At 48.5% G+C, this 15,584-nt stretch overlaps 1 protein-coding gene across 3 annotated transcripts in view; it reads left to right on the top strand.

Annotated features, from left to right (window-relative positions):
* TMEM150C (transmembrane protein 150C) overlaps positions 1 to 15,584 on the top strand; it is a 69,620-nt gene that overhangs the window by 22,194 nt on the left and 31,842 nt on the right. The window contains exon 2 of one of the 3 annotated variants that reach the window (XM_081162512.1): positions 13,584 to 13,687. The exons of the other annotated variants lie outside the window; for them this stretch is intronic. The gene's annotated coding sequence lies outside the window, so the exon portion shown is untranslated. The remainder of the gene's footprint in view (positions 1 to 13,583; positions 13,688 to 15,584) is intronic. 3 annotated transcript variants of the gene reach the window in all.

Raw genomic sequence — 15,584 nt, 5'->3', positions numbered from 1 at the left:
TGTCTTTCTGTGTCCTCTCCTTCTAAGGACACCAATCATTGGACTTAGGGCCCACGTAAATCCATGATGATATCTTTTCAAGATACTTAACTAATTATATCTGTAAAGACCTATTTCCAAATAAAGTCACCTTCTTAGGTAATGAGGATTAGTACTCCAACATATCTTTTTTGAAGGGGGACACAATTCAACTCTCTACATGATCTGTGACTAAAAATAGAAAGTCAAAGGATAGGAGCCTTCTTAAGCCTCTTGATACTTAATACTAAATTGTTTTCCAAAATGTATAAGAGGGCCTGGCTCATTTATCACCAGTGGGGTAGAGAGCACCCATTATCCACATCTCACCTGCATTCAGTATTACCAAAATAAATCTTTGCCTCTAAATAGGGCAAAAGGGGAAACATTATTTTTAAAATTTCAGTTCACTAATTGTTGAAGTTAACAAAAACTTTATGTACTTAATATGGGCCTTTGTAATTATTCTATTGTAAAATCTTTGTCACATCTTTTGCCCATTTTTCTTTTGATGCGTTAGTCGTTTTCTTATTGCTACTGTCATTATATATGAAGAATATTAGCTCTTTGTCATATTGCTTTGTAAATTTTTCCCAGTTTGTTACTTGCCTTTTAATTTTACAGGTTAGCCTTATATAGTCAAAGCTATCAATAGTGTGATTTCTTCCTTTGTTTCTAAACTTCAGAAAACGCTTCCCTATCCAGACATTAGCTAAATATTTACCTGAATTTCCTAAGCATGCCATATTTTTAGTTTTACATTTTACTCTTTATTAACCATACATTTATTTATGTCTATGATATGAGATAAGAATCTAAATAGATTGTTTTTCCCCAATTTTAAATTTGATTTTCCCAGAACATTTATTAAATAATTTCTATATTCCTCACTGATTCCTTTAAAGAAGTGGTCTTAACTGAAAGTGATTTTTGCCACCTGGGGACATTTGACAGTGTTGGGAGACCTTTTTGGTTCTTAACAGGGACAGGAGTGCCATGGTTACCTAATAGGTACCTGCACTGGTCAGCTCCCACAAGGAATTATCCAGCTCAAAGTGCCAATAGTGCTGCTGCGGAGAAACCCTATTTTAAAATTTATCTTCAACTAGCAGGCCTTCCCTGTATTAGATATTAGCTGTTGTTAAACACAAGCCTCTGCTGCTTTCACTGTAGGACCCAGTACCTAGAGCTTCCCTGTGAGAAAGCCCAGGCCGGGGCCTGCATCTCTTTGGGCCTCCGCCCCCCAAGCTGGGGGCCTTGGTGAGGTTTTATTTCGTGTTTTCCATCTGGAATACATCTCCCGACCGGAGCTTGCACGGCCTCGCCTTGTTCTGGTTTCCATGGTGCCTCTGAGGTGTACTGTGTTGTGACCTTTCAAATCTTCATCTTTTCCTGCTTCCTCGGTATCCCCACAAACAGGCGGGTCCCTGCCACAGGCTCCCCTCTGCCCCCCTGACTGTGACCAGGTGACATTCAAAGGCAGCACTGAGACCTCCTCCTCCCTTTTGCTCCTGGCCCACCCCTGACCCCGTAAAGGCACTTTGCGGGTCCTCTCTCCGGGCTCCCTGTCCGGGCGCGCCCCACGGGGCGCCTGGAGCGGGGCGCGCCGCCCCCTGAAGGGCCCGAGCATGGGCCGGCCCCGCACTGTCCTCTGTCGGCGGCGTTGCCCGCTGGCCGCCCAGACCGATGGCCGCCAGAGCGGGCCTCCTGTCAGCACCGGTTCTCCGCCAGCGCAGCTGCGAGGAGCCCGCGGCGGTCCGAGTCGGGGCGCAAACCCCCGGCGCCCGCAGGGCCTGGGCACGTGCGCGCCCGGTGCTGCCCCGGTGCGGCCCGCAGCCTCCGTCCTGAGGCCGGGGCCCTGCCCCCCCCCCCCCCGCAATGTCCCGGGAACCGAGAGCGGGGAGCAGCGGGGAGTCATTCTGCGGCTCCCGAAACAGCCCCGCTCGGACCCGGGCAGGACCCCGGGGGCGCCCCGCTGCGTGCGAGCCGGGGAAACGCCCGTGGCCTGCAGCACCCCGGCCCCGCCGCCGCTCGGGCCTTTGGGCGGCGCTGGAGGAGGGAGGGAGCTGCTGCCGCCCGTTCGGTGTCGGGGACCCCCCCCCCCCGTCCGAGAGCCCGCGGCGCCCCCCGTCCCGCATCCCCGCCGCCCGCTCCTCCCCACCCGAGGGCTCCGTGGGTCCCGTCCGCGCGGCCTGGGGGGGGGGGTCAGTGCAAACCGCCACGGGCAGCGGGGGAAGGAGCGCCTGAGCCTGCTCCCCAAATACGCGTGAGGCGCTGCCCCAGCCTGTTGGAGATCCCAGACCTCGGGCGCGGGACGAGCCAAGAGCCCCCTGGGAATTAAACGGTCACGCAGCAGAGCATTTGAAAGACAAAGCTGAGGCCACCGCTGCTCTCCGGCTTGGCGGTCCTAGCCCCTCAAAGGCTGACTGGGGCCCCTAGAGAGCCCCCACATCAGCACCGTCACCACCGCGCAGCAGGGGTCACTCCCCGCCACCTGGAACCTGTCAGACGTCGGAAGACAGAGGGAGACACGCGGCCGCCGAGGGGGACACGCGGCCGCCCAGGGAGACACGCGGCCGCCCAGGGAGACACGCGGCCGCCCAGGGGGACACGCGGCCGCCCAGGGAGACACGCGGCCGCCCAGGGAGACACGCGGCCGCCGAGGGGGACACGCGGCCGCCCAGGGAGACACGCGGCCGCCCAGGGAGACACGCGGCCGCCGAGGGGGACACGCGGCCGCCGAGGGGGACACGCGGCCGCCCAGGGAGACACGCGGCCGCCCAGGGAGACACGCGGCCGCCGAGGGGGACACGCGGCCGCCGAGGGGGACACGCGGCCGCCCAGGGGGACACGCGGCCGCCCAGGGGGACACGCGGCCGCCGAGGGGGACACGCGGCCGCCCAGGGAGACACGCGGCCGCCCAGGGAGACACGCGGCCGCCGAGGGGGACACGCGGCCGCCCAGGGAGACACGCGGCCGCCGAGGGGGACACGCGGCCGCCGAGGGGGACACGCGGCCGCCCAGGGAGACACGCGGCCGCCGAGGGAGACACACGGCCGCCCAGGGAGACACGCGGCCGCCCAGGGAGACACGCGGCCGCCCAGGGGGACACGCGGCCGCCCAGGGAGACACGCGGCCGCCCAGGGAGACACGCGGCCGCCGAGGGAGACACGCGGCCGCCCAGGGGGACACGCGGCCGCCCAGGGAGACACGCGGCCGCCCAGGGAGACACGCGGCCGCCCAGGGAGACACGCGGCCGCCGAGGGAGACACGCGGCCGCCGAGGGGGACACGCGGCCGCCCAGGGGGACACGCGGCCGCCCAGGGGGACACGCGGCCGCCGAGGGGGACACGCGGCCGCCCAGGGGGACACGCGGCCGCCCAGGGGGACACGCGGCCGCCCAGGGGGACACGCGGCCGCCGAGGGGGACACGCGGCCGCCCAGGGGGACACGCGGCCGCCGAGGGGGACACGCGGCCGCCCAGGGGGACACGCGGCCGCCGAGGGAGACACGCGGCCGCCCAGGGAGACACGCGGCCGCCGAGGGGGACACGCGGCCGCCCAGGGGGACACGCGGCCGCCCAGGGGGACACGCGGCCGCCGAGGGGGACACGCGGCCGCCCAGGCAGACACGCGGCCGCCGAGGGGGACACGCGGCCGCCCAGGGGGACACGCGGCCGCCCAGGGGGACACGCGGCCGCCGAGGGAGACACGCGGCCGCCCAGGGGGACACGCGGCCGCCCAGGGGGACACGCGGCCGCCCAGGGAGACATGCGGCCGCCCAGGGGGACACGCGGCCGCCCAGGGGGACACGCGGCCGCCGAGGGGGACACGCGGCCGCCCAGGGGGGCAGCGCTGAGGCCGCAGCCCCACGGAGGGGGGGCGGCTGGTCCCCGAGGTCGGCGGGGGCTGCCCCAGACGCAGGCCGAGCCTGGGACACCCGGTGCCTTCCTCTTGTTCCTTTTCTCTTATCAACCAGAGACACAAACTAAAGTTCCCGCTTTCAGGTAGCTAAAAGCCAAAAACGGAAAAAATGGGGGTGGGGGGGGCAAAAAAAAAAAAAAGGAGTAACTGCCGCTTCAGGCAGCGACAAGCCCCGGGGGGGGGGGGGGGGGGGGGGGGGGGGGGGGACACTTTATACCTTACATAGAAAACAAACTCAGGCCTAGCAAACATAATGCTAGTCCTGGATTACTTATTGGTTAAAAACAACAAAAAGTCCTCACTACAGGAAAAAGTAAATAAATTAAAGGTAATTAAATGCATTAGGTATATGCGTGTGTGTGCATAACTCAGTTAAAGCAAGGCCCCATAATTTGACCCAATTGGAAATCCAAAGTGTATATACAACTTTTATGTACTGAAGAATTTCTGTAACAGAAACATTAAAAGGGTGCTGGTTGGCTGTTGTGCCTCTGCAACCTCGGTTCTACATTAACATTTGCTAAAGTGCACCAATTGATAAAACTTCCTGGACTTAATACTGGGGCTCAAATTAGAGTTGTAGGTGGGTAGCCCACTCAATTTAAACATTGTGCCCTCTATAATCTTAGAAGGGTAGTTAAATATAAGACAGAGAAAAAAATAGGTATGCCTCATTTCAACTGTAGCGTTGCCTAAGTTTTCCCATAGTCATAGTACTCATTGCCCTAAAATATTCCATATCAGACATAGCTGCTCTAATATAATGAATAATAAATTAAATGAAGGTAAGCTTTTGGCACTTACAAATTGTCTTGATAAAAGGAACCCCATGGACTCCAGTTAAAATAGTTAAAATAGCCCAAAATAAATTAAAATAGGGCCTCAAAGATTAAAACTTAATATATAAAACCTAGCAAGTAAAGGAGTAGATTATCCCCACTGCCCCTCCATTTGACAGTCTAATTTTGCCTGTTCTTAAATCTGAAAGGCAAATACATAAATGGCACCTCCGATGGATTACTGCTACCCTAATGCTGTGGTTCCGTCCATCAGGGTCCCCATACCCAGTCCCAGTATTACTGAAATGACAGATTCTATTCAAAGAACAAGGAGTAAATACTTTTTTCCCCTCACCCAAGGACTGAGGATATTTTTTTCATTGGTGTTTAGAGAGAGTGGGAGAGAGAGAGAAACGTCAGTGTGAGAGAGACACATTGATCGGTTGCCCACGATGGGGAATCAGACCCGAGACCAATGCTCTAACCACTGCGCGATGCTGGCCGGGGCCTGAGTAAATACTTGGCTCTTAGAGATTTGGCTAAATGTTCTATTCAGTGCCTGTTTCAACAGTCAGCTGCAGCTTGCCTCCACCTTTGAAAGGACACCAGGTACCTTTCCAGGCTCCCCACGTGGTGGTACCTTAACGGCTTTGCTGTCACACAGTCTTTGCGAACAAGACCGTAAGACATCCATCTTTCTCCAGGAGCTCACATAGGACATTACATTGATAGCATCCTCCCCCAAGGAGATTCATGTGACACATTTGTTAATGACACATAAATCCAACATCATTTAGTTCTCCTTGGGGTCTGGTGACAACAGTCCTCATTTATAAACTTTACTTACAAATTAGAACCAGTAGGCACTATTAGTACTTTCAAAAATGCCTTCACTGTAGAGCCTTTGGCAGCCTCTCCTCTGCCTCCTGAAGTGTCTGAACCACTTCTGATGGCCATCAGTTGCCCCAGGGCTTCTCATGGAAGAACCCATGCCTGTTGGTCTCTCCACTGAAACAACAAATGAGCCCAGCCCATGTGGCTCAGTGGTTGAGCGGTGGACCTATGAACCAGGAAATCAGGGTTCGATTCCCGGTCAGGGCACATGCTGGCATTGCGGGCTCGATCCCCAATAGGAGATGTGCAGGAGGCAGCTGATCAATGGCTCTCTCTCATCATTGACATTTCTCTCTCTCTCTCCCTCTCCCTTCCTCTCTCTGAAATCAATAAAAACATATTTGAAACAACAACAACAAATGACTAGCCACCTACTGGACCAACCTGGAAATAGAGGCTCTCATAGACCCTGAGCCTGTGACCCTCCACATCCACTGCCCCGTATGCTTTGAATGATAAAAACAATGCCCTACAAGCGCAATACAGCTACCAAGTTGTCCTTAAGAGAGGTTGGAGCCAAATGTTGGCCTTTGGGCACATTCCACCTGCAGGACAGGGTGACTTTCCTTGTCCTCAGTCCCTTGCCAGATGCCAGTCACAGTGCTGAAGGAAGTCGCCTCTCCCCCAGACCCTTTGCCTCCCTGGGGCACCTCCTGGGATTAACTGAACGGCAATGGGAGTGGCATTACTAACCGTCACATGTGATGGAGCTCTGTGGAATGTTGCTGCTTAGCCAGAACTTCCCTGGTAAAGCACCGGACCCAAGAAAAAACATACTCGGCCAAACTTCAGTCATCTTAGTACTGAGATATCCTGGCCAATGATTGCCCCATCTTTATATTTATTGTAAACCGTTGGGCCATTTCCTAAAAATTACCCCCTTCAGTGTAAAATACTTTAGAAATCTGTTGCTTCACAGATACCCAAAATAAAAATGAAAACCACGCATGACTCTGCATGTGCTAAGGTCACAATACAGTGCTTTGCCAGGACATTACTATTCCCTGTTAGAGTTACAGACATTATGGGTAGTAACTAAGACACACATTTTCACTTTCCAAAGTATACAAGCTGGGCTCTCGGAAAAGTTGCTGAGTAGAACTTTCATGTCTCTGGTAAGTCCCACATAACCAGTTTAACAGAGACACGTATGGTTTTCTCAAACAACTCTTCTCCGATTCTAGTATAACAAACTCTAATGTTCTCTACTTGCCCCAGGTCTTAATTTATTTTTCTAAATTTTCAATCTTACCCACATGCCATAGGGCTAAGGGCACACACTATACTCTTTTAGGACTCATTAAACTTAGGTTGTCCCACAAGCCAGACAACTGCTCATCTGATGTGGGATCCATTTGAACCTTGACTTCCACCAAAACTTAAAACAATAACCACACACCATTCTGTTGACTGTTGCTCTTATTACTACTGATCTGGGTGCTTCATTGGTTTCCAGTCTGGAAGCTCATAGCAAGTAAGTGAGTACCTTCTTGGAAAAGATACTCCAATCCCATGCCCTAGACAACATTGCCCTGACCCAAAATCTCAGGGCAATGTTGTCTGGAGATGACACCGCCCCAGATGGCATCATTTAGCCCAAGACCTTGCCATTGGAGATGACTGCCTCTTAACACTAAAATCTCCACCCCAGGAACACCGTGGACCACCTCTCCTGTGGCACTAAGTAGACAGGGCATTTTTGCTTTTATTCCTGGGTTTGCTATCTGCTTAACCCATGATTCCAGTTTACTCTTTCTCTGCTTAAACATATGCCCACTCCCTGGTGCCTTTCCTAAGTCCCCTGCCCCAGTTTTCCACCACAATCTCTTGCTTTGTGTCTATTACATGACTACTACTACAACCACTCTTTCCCCTTGGCTAAACACACCACCACATTCTCCCAGGTTCATTATGCCTTAAATCGTGGTACTATTGGGCCCAGACTCATAGGCACAGCACCTTATATAGTTCTCCTTGTGGACTCCCCAACAGGTTTTCCCTGGCACAACCATAACCCAGTGTGCAACAGTTATACTGGGGATTCCCATAGGTCTTTATGCGCTGGGTCCTTGCCTGTCTCCAACAACCCAAGGTTGCCAGGCAAAACAGACAATATTAATCCCTATTGGAATAGGACTTGCCATAACCACAGGAGCACCAGCGTTGGCACCAATTTAGTTTCCTTTTTCCAACAAAATTAGAGCATAACTGCCAACTAGCACCTTTTCATGGCCTTTACAGATCATTCAGGAGCTGCACAAAACACTGCCCCTTGTGGAATAAACCCACAAGCCTCTAGCCCAAATTGTGATGGATAACAGACTGGCTTTTGACTACTTACAAGCCAGGGAGGGAGAGGTTTGTCCATGCAGGGTCCCTCCTGCTGTGTGACATTAATAACTCTAGACCAGTACAGGCCAAACTATGAGGAATGGCCCAAGAGGTAAAGATCTCATATAACATAAGCAAGAGATTCGCTTACAATCAGAGATGCCTGGCCTGTTCTCTTGGTTGTTGCCCACAAAGTAGAATGCCTGGCTGTGCATATTCTTGTCATAGTCCTACTAGGACTCTTTCTAGCTGTCACCTGTATCAAAGTTTGCCTTCCAGCAGCTAAGTCAAGCTGTCCCACTCACCTTTAACATCTCCAGAACCCAGGTGGCAAGGTCCCAATTAGTATTGTTACTGATGTTGAGGCATCAAGGATTGATCACATTATAAATTTTAAAAACTTCATATTATCCTGCTGTGTCAGTATCCCCACAGGCTGTGAGCACCCTGAAATAATCCCCTCGCACCTTTAGTTTGTACCCTCCCCAGGCCCCCAATAAAGGCGCTTGCTATGTGTTCTCTCTCACTCTCGCTCTCCTCCCTTCCTGCTTGGCTGAGCCCATCCTCCCCTGTGGCTCCCGAGTGGATGTCAGGCTCCCTCCTCTAGGACCTGGGAGTAAGGGCAGTCTCTCACTTTCATATGCCTCCCTGCAGTATTAGTCCATGTTCTCACCAGACTAATCATCAAAACAAAAAGTAACAGAATTACTTCTTATATCTACCTGTGGCCTCCCCAACCAAACTGCTTCAACTGCATGTCGTATCAGATCTTTCCAAACAAACCCTCCAAATTGGGTGAAGAAAGATGCAACTGTTTTCTGGTGATGCACTAATGGACACACAAAACCAATTTTACTTCTGTAACTTAATGTGGGACTTTGTCTTGGGACTATTCTGTTCAGTTAAGTTTGTTAGTTTTTGCAAAATACATTATTTTTATTACTGAAGCTTATGATATACCTTATGCATATACTTTACGTTTATGATATTCTTTAACATATGTCAGGGCAGCCCCCTTCTTGGCTCTCATTCCAGATGAACTTGGAATCTTACTAAAGTTTTATGAAACCTATATAAAGCTCTGGTTGCTAAACTTTAATGTGTATGTATTAGAATCACTTGGGGAGCTTGCTAAGAAGACAGTTTTCTTGCAAACCTACCCTTCCCCCTCTTGTGGTGCTGTTAAGTCTGGGCTCAGCCCAGGAATCTGCATTTTAATAAGCATCCAAGGGATTTTAAGGAAATAATCCCTAGACCCCATTTAGAGATTCACGCTGTGAGTAATTTGCACGGAGCTGACAACTTGTTACTATCTCTCCATTTATTTAGGTCGTCTTTTTATCTTTTAGCAGCTTTCCCTCCAGATGTTACATCTTGCACATTGTGAATGCATTTTTTCCCCTATTATATCGTAATTGTTATTGCTAGTACACAGGAAAGCTATTGATTTTTAAATGTTTATTTTGTATCTAGCCACTTTGCCGAGTTCCTTTGTTAAATCTAATAGCTTTTCAGTTAAACCTTTTGCAAGGGTGGGGTGGGAGGGAGACTGATGAACCAGCCCAGCAATGGGAACACTTGATTTTTGCTTCCTCCTTTACAGCATTATACCTTTTATACTTTTATGTCTAGTTTATGTGTCACTGCATTGTCCAAAGCTTCCAGGACTAAGAGGGAAGAAACTAAGAGGGAAGAAACTAAAAGTAACCAATGAATTAAAAAAAGAGCAAATTAACATAAAGAAATTCAAGAGCTGGTTTTCAAATTGACAAGTGAAATATCTTAAAATTTAAAATATGCAAAAATACTGTTAGAAAGTATATGTATTTACACTGACTGGTGTGTGTATATGTGTGTGTATATAGAGAAATACACATAAAACCATACACACACATATATATGCACATACATACACACACACCTAAGTAAAACAGATCTACAGTTTGCCTAGGCTCCCACATCAATACGTCCAGCCTGACTGTTTTCCTGAACTCCAGCCCTAGATTGCCCCCTTCCTTCTGAACATCACCCCTTTGATGCCTCCATCCAAGACACCATAAAACTTGATTCCAGATGGTGAGCAAAGAGGGCCAAGGAAGTAGAAATAGTAAGAGAGAAAGGAGAACAAGAGGGAGGGCTGTGGGAAGGGAAAAAACAATTGTAAATGAATTTTTATGCTTTGCCCCAGTTGTGTCTAGGACACCGGCCACCCCCGTCCCCACTTTTCTTCACTAGAGCTGTGGTTACAGTGCGGTCCCCAGGCCTGTAGCATCAGCATCGCCTGGGAACTTTTGAGGAATACAAATTCTCAGGCCTAGTGAATCAGAAATTCAGAGGTGCCCAGCGATCTGTGTTTTAATGAGCCCTCGGGGTGATTCTATGCCTGCTGAAGTTTGAGAGTGCCTGCACTAGCGAATTTCCTATTCATCCTTCATGCCCAGTGTCGATGTTACCTCATCTGCAGAGCCCTCCCCAGTCCCCTCAGACAAAATTAATGACTTCCTCCTCTGTTTTCCCGTAGTGCTTTATTCATGCCAATTATATAGCACTTATTCTATTAGAGTTAGCTCTTGAAGAGTCCTTCCCCCCCACAGATTATAAGGTCCAGGCTTATTATTGATCTTTATATTTCCAGTGCCTGGCATGAAGTAGACATATATTATGTTATGTTATGTTACATTATCACAAATTACTTTTTACTTTTCTGCTCCCATGACCCCTTTCACTCCCTACTTATCCTTTCTTTTTCTTCCTTGAACCTGGCTTCTGGGTATGCATAAATCATCAGAATGAGGTCTTATCATCCAAAAGCAGTGTTTTCACTGGATTCAAGCTTTCACCTCTCCATGGCTTTGAACTCAGGGTTCAAAGAGAGAAGTAGAACCACAAATGGGCAAATGGAGATATGTATGTATAGATAGATAGATAGATAGATATAGGTATATATAGATAGATATAGGTATATATAGATAGATATAGGTATATATAGATAGATATAGGTATATATAGATAGATAGAGGTATAGATAGATAGAGGTATAGATAGATAGAGGTATAGATAGATAGATAGAGGTATAGATAGATAGAGGTATAGATAGATAGATAGATAGATAGAGGTATAGATAGATAGATAGATAGAGGTATATATAGATAGATAGAGGTATATATAGATAGAGGTATAGATAGATAGATAGAGGTATATATAGATAGAGGTATAGATAGATAGATAGAGGTATAGATAGATAGATAGAGGTATATCTGGTTAAACTGTCCGTGCAGTGCTGCCGTCTTCACTCTCATGCTGGAGCTTGAATGCCGGCGGGCAGACATTTGGGAAGGGAATGATAGAGGGTAAGTGGGCGTGAGGGGCGAGCAAAGGAAAACTGGATCCACAGCACACAGCAGAACTCAGGAGCATAAAGGGAACGCGTGGGGACAGACTAGCACCGAGTCCGTTCTCCTGTCTCCAACCCTGATGGGATGGTGTCCCGCCAGAGAAGCAGGCGCCTCCATCGAGGAGCCGAACACACCCTGACCCAGCAGCCAGGGCAACGGCAGGAGCACCCAGGGAGGGGAGCAGCCGCAGGCCCAGGAGGGCGCCAGCAGATAGACCGCCCGTGTGGGAGCTGCAAAACATGAAGGAAAACATTTCCTGGATTGCTGGCCATGGAACTGGTTTTAGAAAGACGGATAAGAATTACGTGGGGGAGCCTAGGACATCCCAGGGGACACAAAATCATGATTCTCAACACCCTCCGTCACCAGTGACAGGCATACTTAGGCAGAGTATATTGTCTTTACTAAGGTAAGGTAGATTTTAGAAAGCTTATTCATAAGAATTAGGAGCAAAGCCCTCTATATTTAATTAATAGAACATCGTCCATGCATTGTAATTAATTGAGGCTTTTTGTAAGTAGTGAGTGTAATGAAAGATAATAGAGTTTAGTAGAATGAAGTCAGCAAGAGCTTGGACTCAACCACTTACTAGCTGTGTGACTCTGAGCAAAATATTAAACCCCTGTAAGCTTTTGTATTCTCATTTATAAGTTGGCAATAATAATCGTCTTTATCTCACAGAGTTGTTGTAAGGACTTAATAAGAGAATTCATGTAAAGTACTTGGCACATAGTATATTAACTGCTGCCAATATCCCATCATCGTTATTGTTGGTACTGTTATTGTTATTATTTCCCTAGGAAATACTTTCCAGGCAGGTTTATTCCAAAGGCTCAATAATACCTTTGCCCACTCCAAATAAGTAGCAGGCCAATTTATCATATAGGATCCAGCATTGATTGTCAGAAGAACTTTGCTCTGCTTATTTTTAGACTTTTTCTGGATTAAAACGTAGCCGCCCCTGTCTTTTCAGCCTCAGCTCCAAATGCATTCTTGCACTTGCCTGTAAAAGTTCTTTTTCATTTGTCTAAGAAACGGGCTCTGCAGGTTTTTGTTACTACCTGCTCTACCAGACCTTGGGCAAAGATGGTTTTAAAGCCCAGGGAGCAATGGCTGAGCCCCAGCCTCCTTGCCCATTCCCAAGGTAGGAGTCACCTGACCCGCTCAGGTCCCACCCAGCAGGAAGGAGTGAGATGAAGTTAACGTGAACATACGCTTTCCTGTAGCAGAGTTTAGGGGCTTGTTTTATGGGCCATGAAAAAACACTGATGTCCACCCACAGCCACGGATGACATTTTGTAACTGTAATCAGAAGCTGTTAAGCATTTTACTGCCCAAGAAAAAACACTGGATGGATATCTCTTTATGTTTGTTAAACAGTAAAAACAAAGAATGGAAATTTATCCTTTCATTAAAGAGCCCTTCTAATCTCTTTATCCTGATTATCATGGAGTTTTCACAACTCTTTATCTCCTGTAAATCTTCAGTCTCATTTTCTCTCTCTGACTTTAATTGGGTTTTCAGGTTTGTGGCCACTTTAACAGGAGAAAAATCACTGAAGTAGAATTTGGAAATAATACAGTCTCTCCTGGTTTTATTACTCAATTGCAGTATTGATTGGATCTGAAGAATGTATTTTCATTGACATACTCCTCTTTTAAACAAAATCTATGTGTCCTATCAATGCAATCTTTTTTTTTTCCTTTACCAAGCCCAAACCGACATTACTCCAGATAAAAAATTCCCTCATCGGAATAAATGGAAGGGTTTCTATTTGTTGAAAGGTGCGTACTGCAAGCCCCACCTCAGCTGTTTTCAAGAATGAAATGTATCAAGAATTCTTTCTGCTTTCACCTCGCACCCCCATAATATTTCTTGAGTTCTTCTGTTTTATGATGTCCCAAGTGCTACTGCTTCGGTTCAGGATACCAGTGTCTCTTTCCAGGGACATTGCCCAGCTCCCCGCGCCCCCAGTACCACCGCCAGACTGAAACCCTCTCCACTGGTTAACAGGCCCATGGCTTCGTTCAAGCTGTCCCTCTGCCCAGAATGCCCTTTTACCTTTGTCTGCTCGCGAATTCCTTCCAGACCATGCTAAATGTCACCTCGTCTAGTAATCTCTCCCCGCCGCCTCAGGTGGGATTGTGCGTGCCTCCCTTTGGCCTGGATAAAGCTTGTTTGTATTATGAAAGTTATCACATTGGCATTTGTCATTACTCCATTGTGTCTGTCTCCTCCTCTAGACACCCGAGGGCAGAATCCTTGCCTCCTTCATAACTGTACCTCCCCACTGCCCAGTGCAGCACCCACCCAGGGAGGGCACTTGGTGAATACTTGCTGAGTAAATGTAAGTACAGTTTTTTTTAGTGGGTGCATAAATAAGGACAGACATAACAATGAAGACAATTACTTGGATATGTTTCTGGAACACTAGAGAAAGCTGCAAGTAACTTGTGTGCAATTGAAAAGAAATGGGCTATTCATTCCCAGCTACAAGGTAAAATGCAGAGCTCCCAAGACACACTTCTCTCTTTTTAGAAATGTACAGTGTCTACATAAATGCACAGTGAATGTCTTTGGAGAAAGAAAAAACAGAAAAAAATGGTACTTCTTAGATAACTTTATCTTCTGCAACCTAATTTTGAATTATGGTTATGCTTTAGTTGTGTTTTTATAAAGTAGGTAATTTTGACCCAACTCGCTCTCTCCTCTCATTCTTTTAACACTATGTAAAATTCTCAGGATCAGACAGTTGTCTATCTGATGCCACTCAGAACAGTACACATTTTGATTTCACGTATTAAGATGCCAAACATTTTTTGTGCCCCTAAGAAACCTAGAAGCATCTCTTTATCTTCGCCAATCTGTCATTGAGCTCATCAGGAAATGAAATTGTGAGTACTACTGACCCGTAGCTGATACCCAGAATATATTCTGTGATGTTTCCCGGAGCTTACTCCCATCATGTCAGCCGTTTCCAGGGCCTTCAATATTGTGGTCTCTCCGCATTGTTTGGCCTCGGTCAGTTGTGGATTTTGGTGAGATAACAGGAACAGGACGCCCCAGGCTGGCTCGCCGTTCCCAGCCAGAAAACTGCCCTGGGAGAGAAGTGTGCTTAGCACATGGATGGGGCTGGCAGGCCTTCCTGTGGCCACCTCGCCTGTTTTTGTCCTCTCGCGTCTGTGTTTCTGGAGAATACTGTAAACAAATGGCAGATTTAATCTTCCTAAAGTGCCATCCACACCTTATCACTAATAAAGGAAGGCTCGGTGCTCCCCTGTTACCTAAGAATGGAGTCCCCTCCAGTCCCCTTCCTGCGCGTGCAGTCCAGGCCCCACACAGCCCGGCGGTAGACACCTCCCCAGCCTCACCTCCCACCTCGCATCCCTTCAACCAAATAAATGCCCCGGGCATCAGCCCCACTGCCTCGCAGACTCTTCTCCACAGTGTTTTCTCTCATTTTTAGCAGTCTCTCTTGCTTGATAGCCTTCCTTTCCCTCTCAGCTTCTTGCAGTTCTCTTCAGCCAAGGCCTGGCTCAGAGGCTGCCCTCTCCACAAACCCTGTCCTAATCCCCATGGTCAGAATTAATCACTCGTACTGTAGTAGGGACATAAAGCTTTGTTTTCAACTTATGTTTAGCAATTATCAGGGTATTTTTTACATTATAGTTATTTGTGTCCACATTTACATTCCCTTGAACCAAGGTTCCTGCTTTGGTCATGCTTTTTTAATTCTTATACTTCCATTTCCTAGCACAGTGCCTTTCACTCATTTTTTTAAAATATGTTTTTATTGATTTTAGAGAGAGAGGAAGGGAGAAATAGAAACATCAATTGGCTGCCTCCTGCACCCCATCCCTCCCTCCCAAACCTGGGATCAAGTCTTCAACCCAGGCATGTGCCCTGACCGGGAATCAAACTGGCGACCTCTTGGTACATGGGGCGATGCTCAACCAGAGTCACACCAGCTGGGCCTTTCACTCATTTTTCGCCAAATACCCATTGAGCAGCCTGCTATGGGCAAGGCTTGTTCTACACACTGGGGATAGAATGGAAACAAAGATAAAAATCCCTATCGTCATTTCATGAAAGAACAAAGTCTGTTAATTAAATAAGTAAAATATAATACTGGGTGTCGTGGAGAAAAATATGGCATGGAGGTGCAGGGAATTCTGGAGATGAGGGGAAAGGGTGATTTAAAATGGGTTTTCAGGGAAGGCCTCACCAAGAACATACCATTTTGG

Source organism: Miniopterus schreibersii (assembly GCF_964146895.1).
Source record: "Miniopterus schreibersii genome assembly, chromosome: 1".
NCBI classification, from domain to species: domain Eukaryota; kingdom Metazoa; phylum Chordata; class Mammalia; order Chiroptera; family Miniopteridae; genus Miniopterus; species Miniopterus schreibersii.
This window is presented reverse-complemented; position numbering and strand designations above follow the sequence as displayed.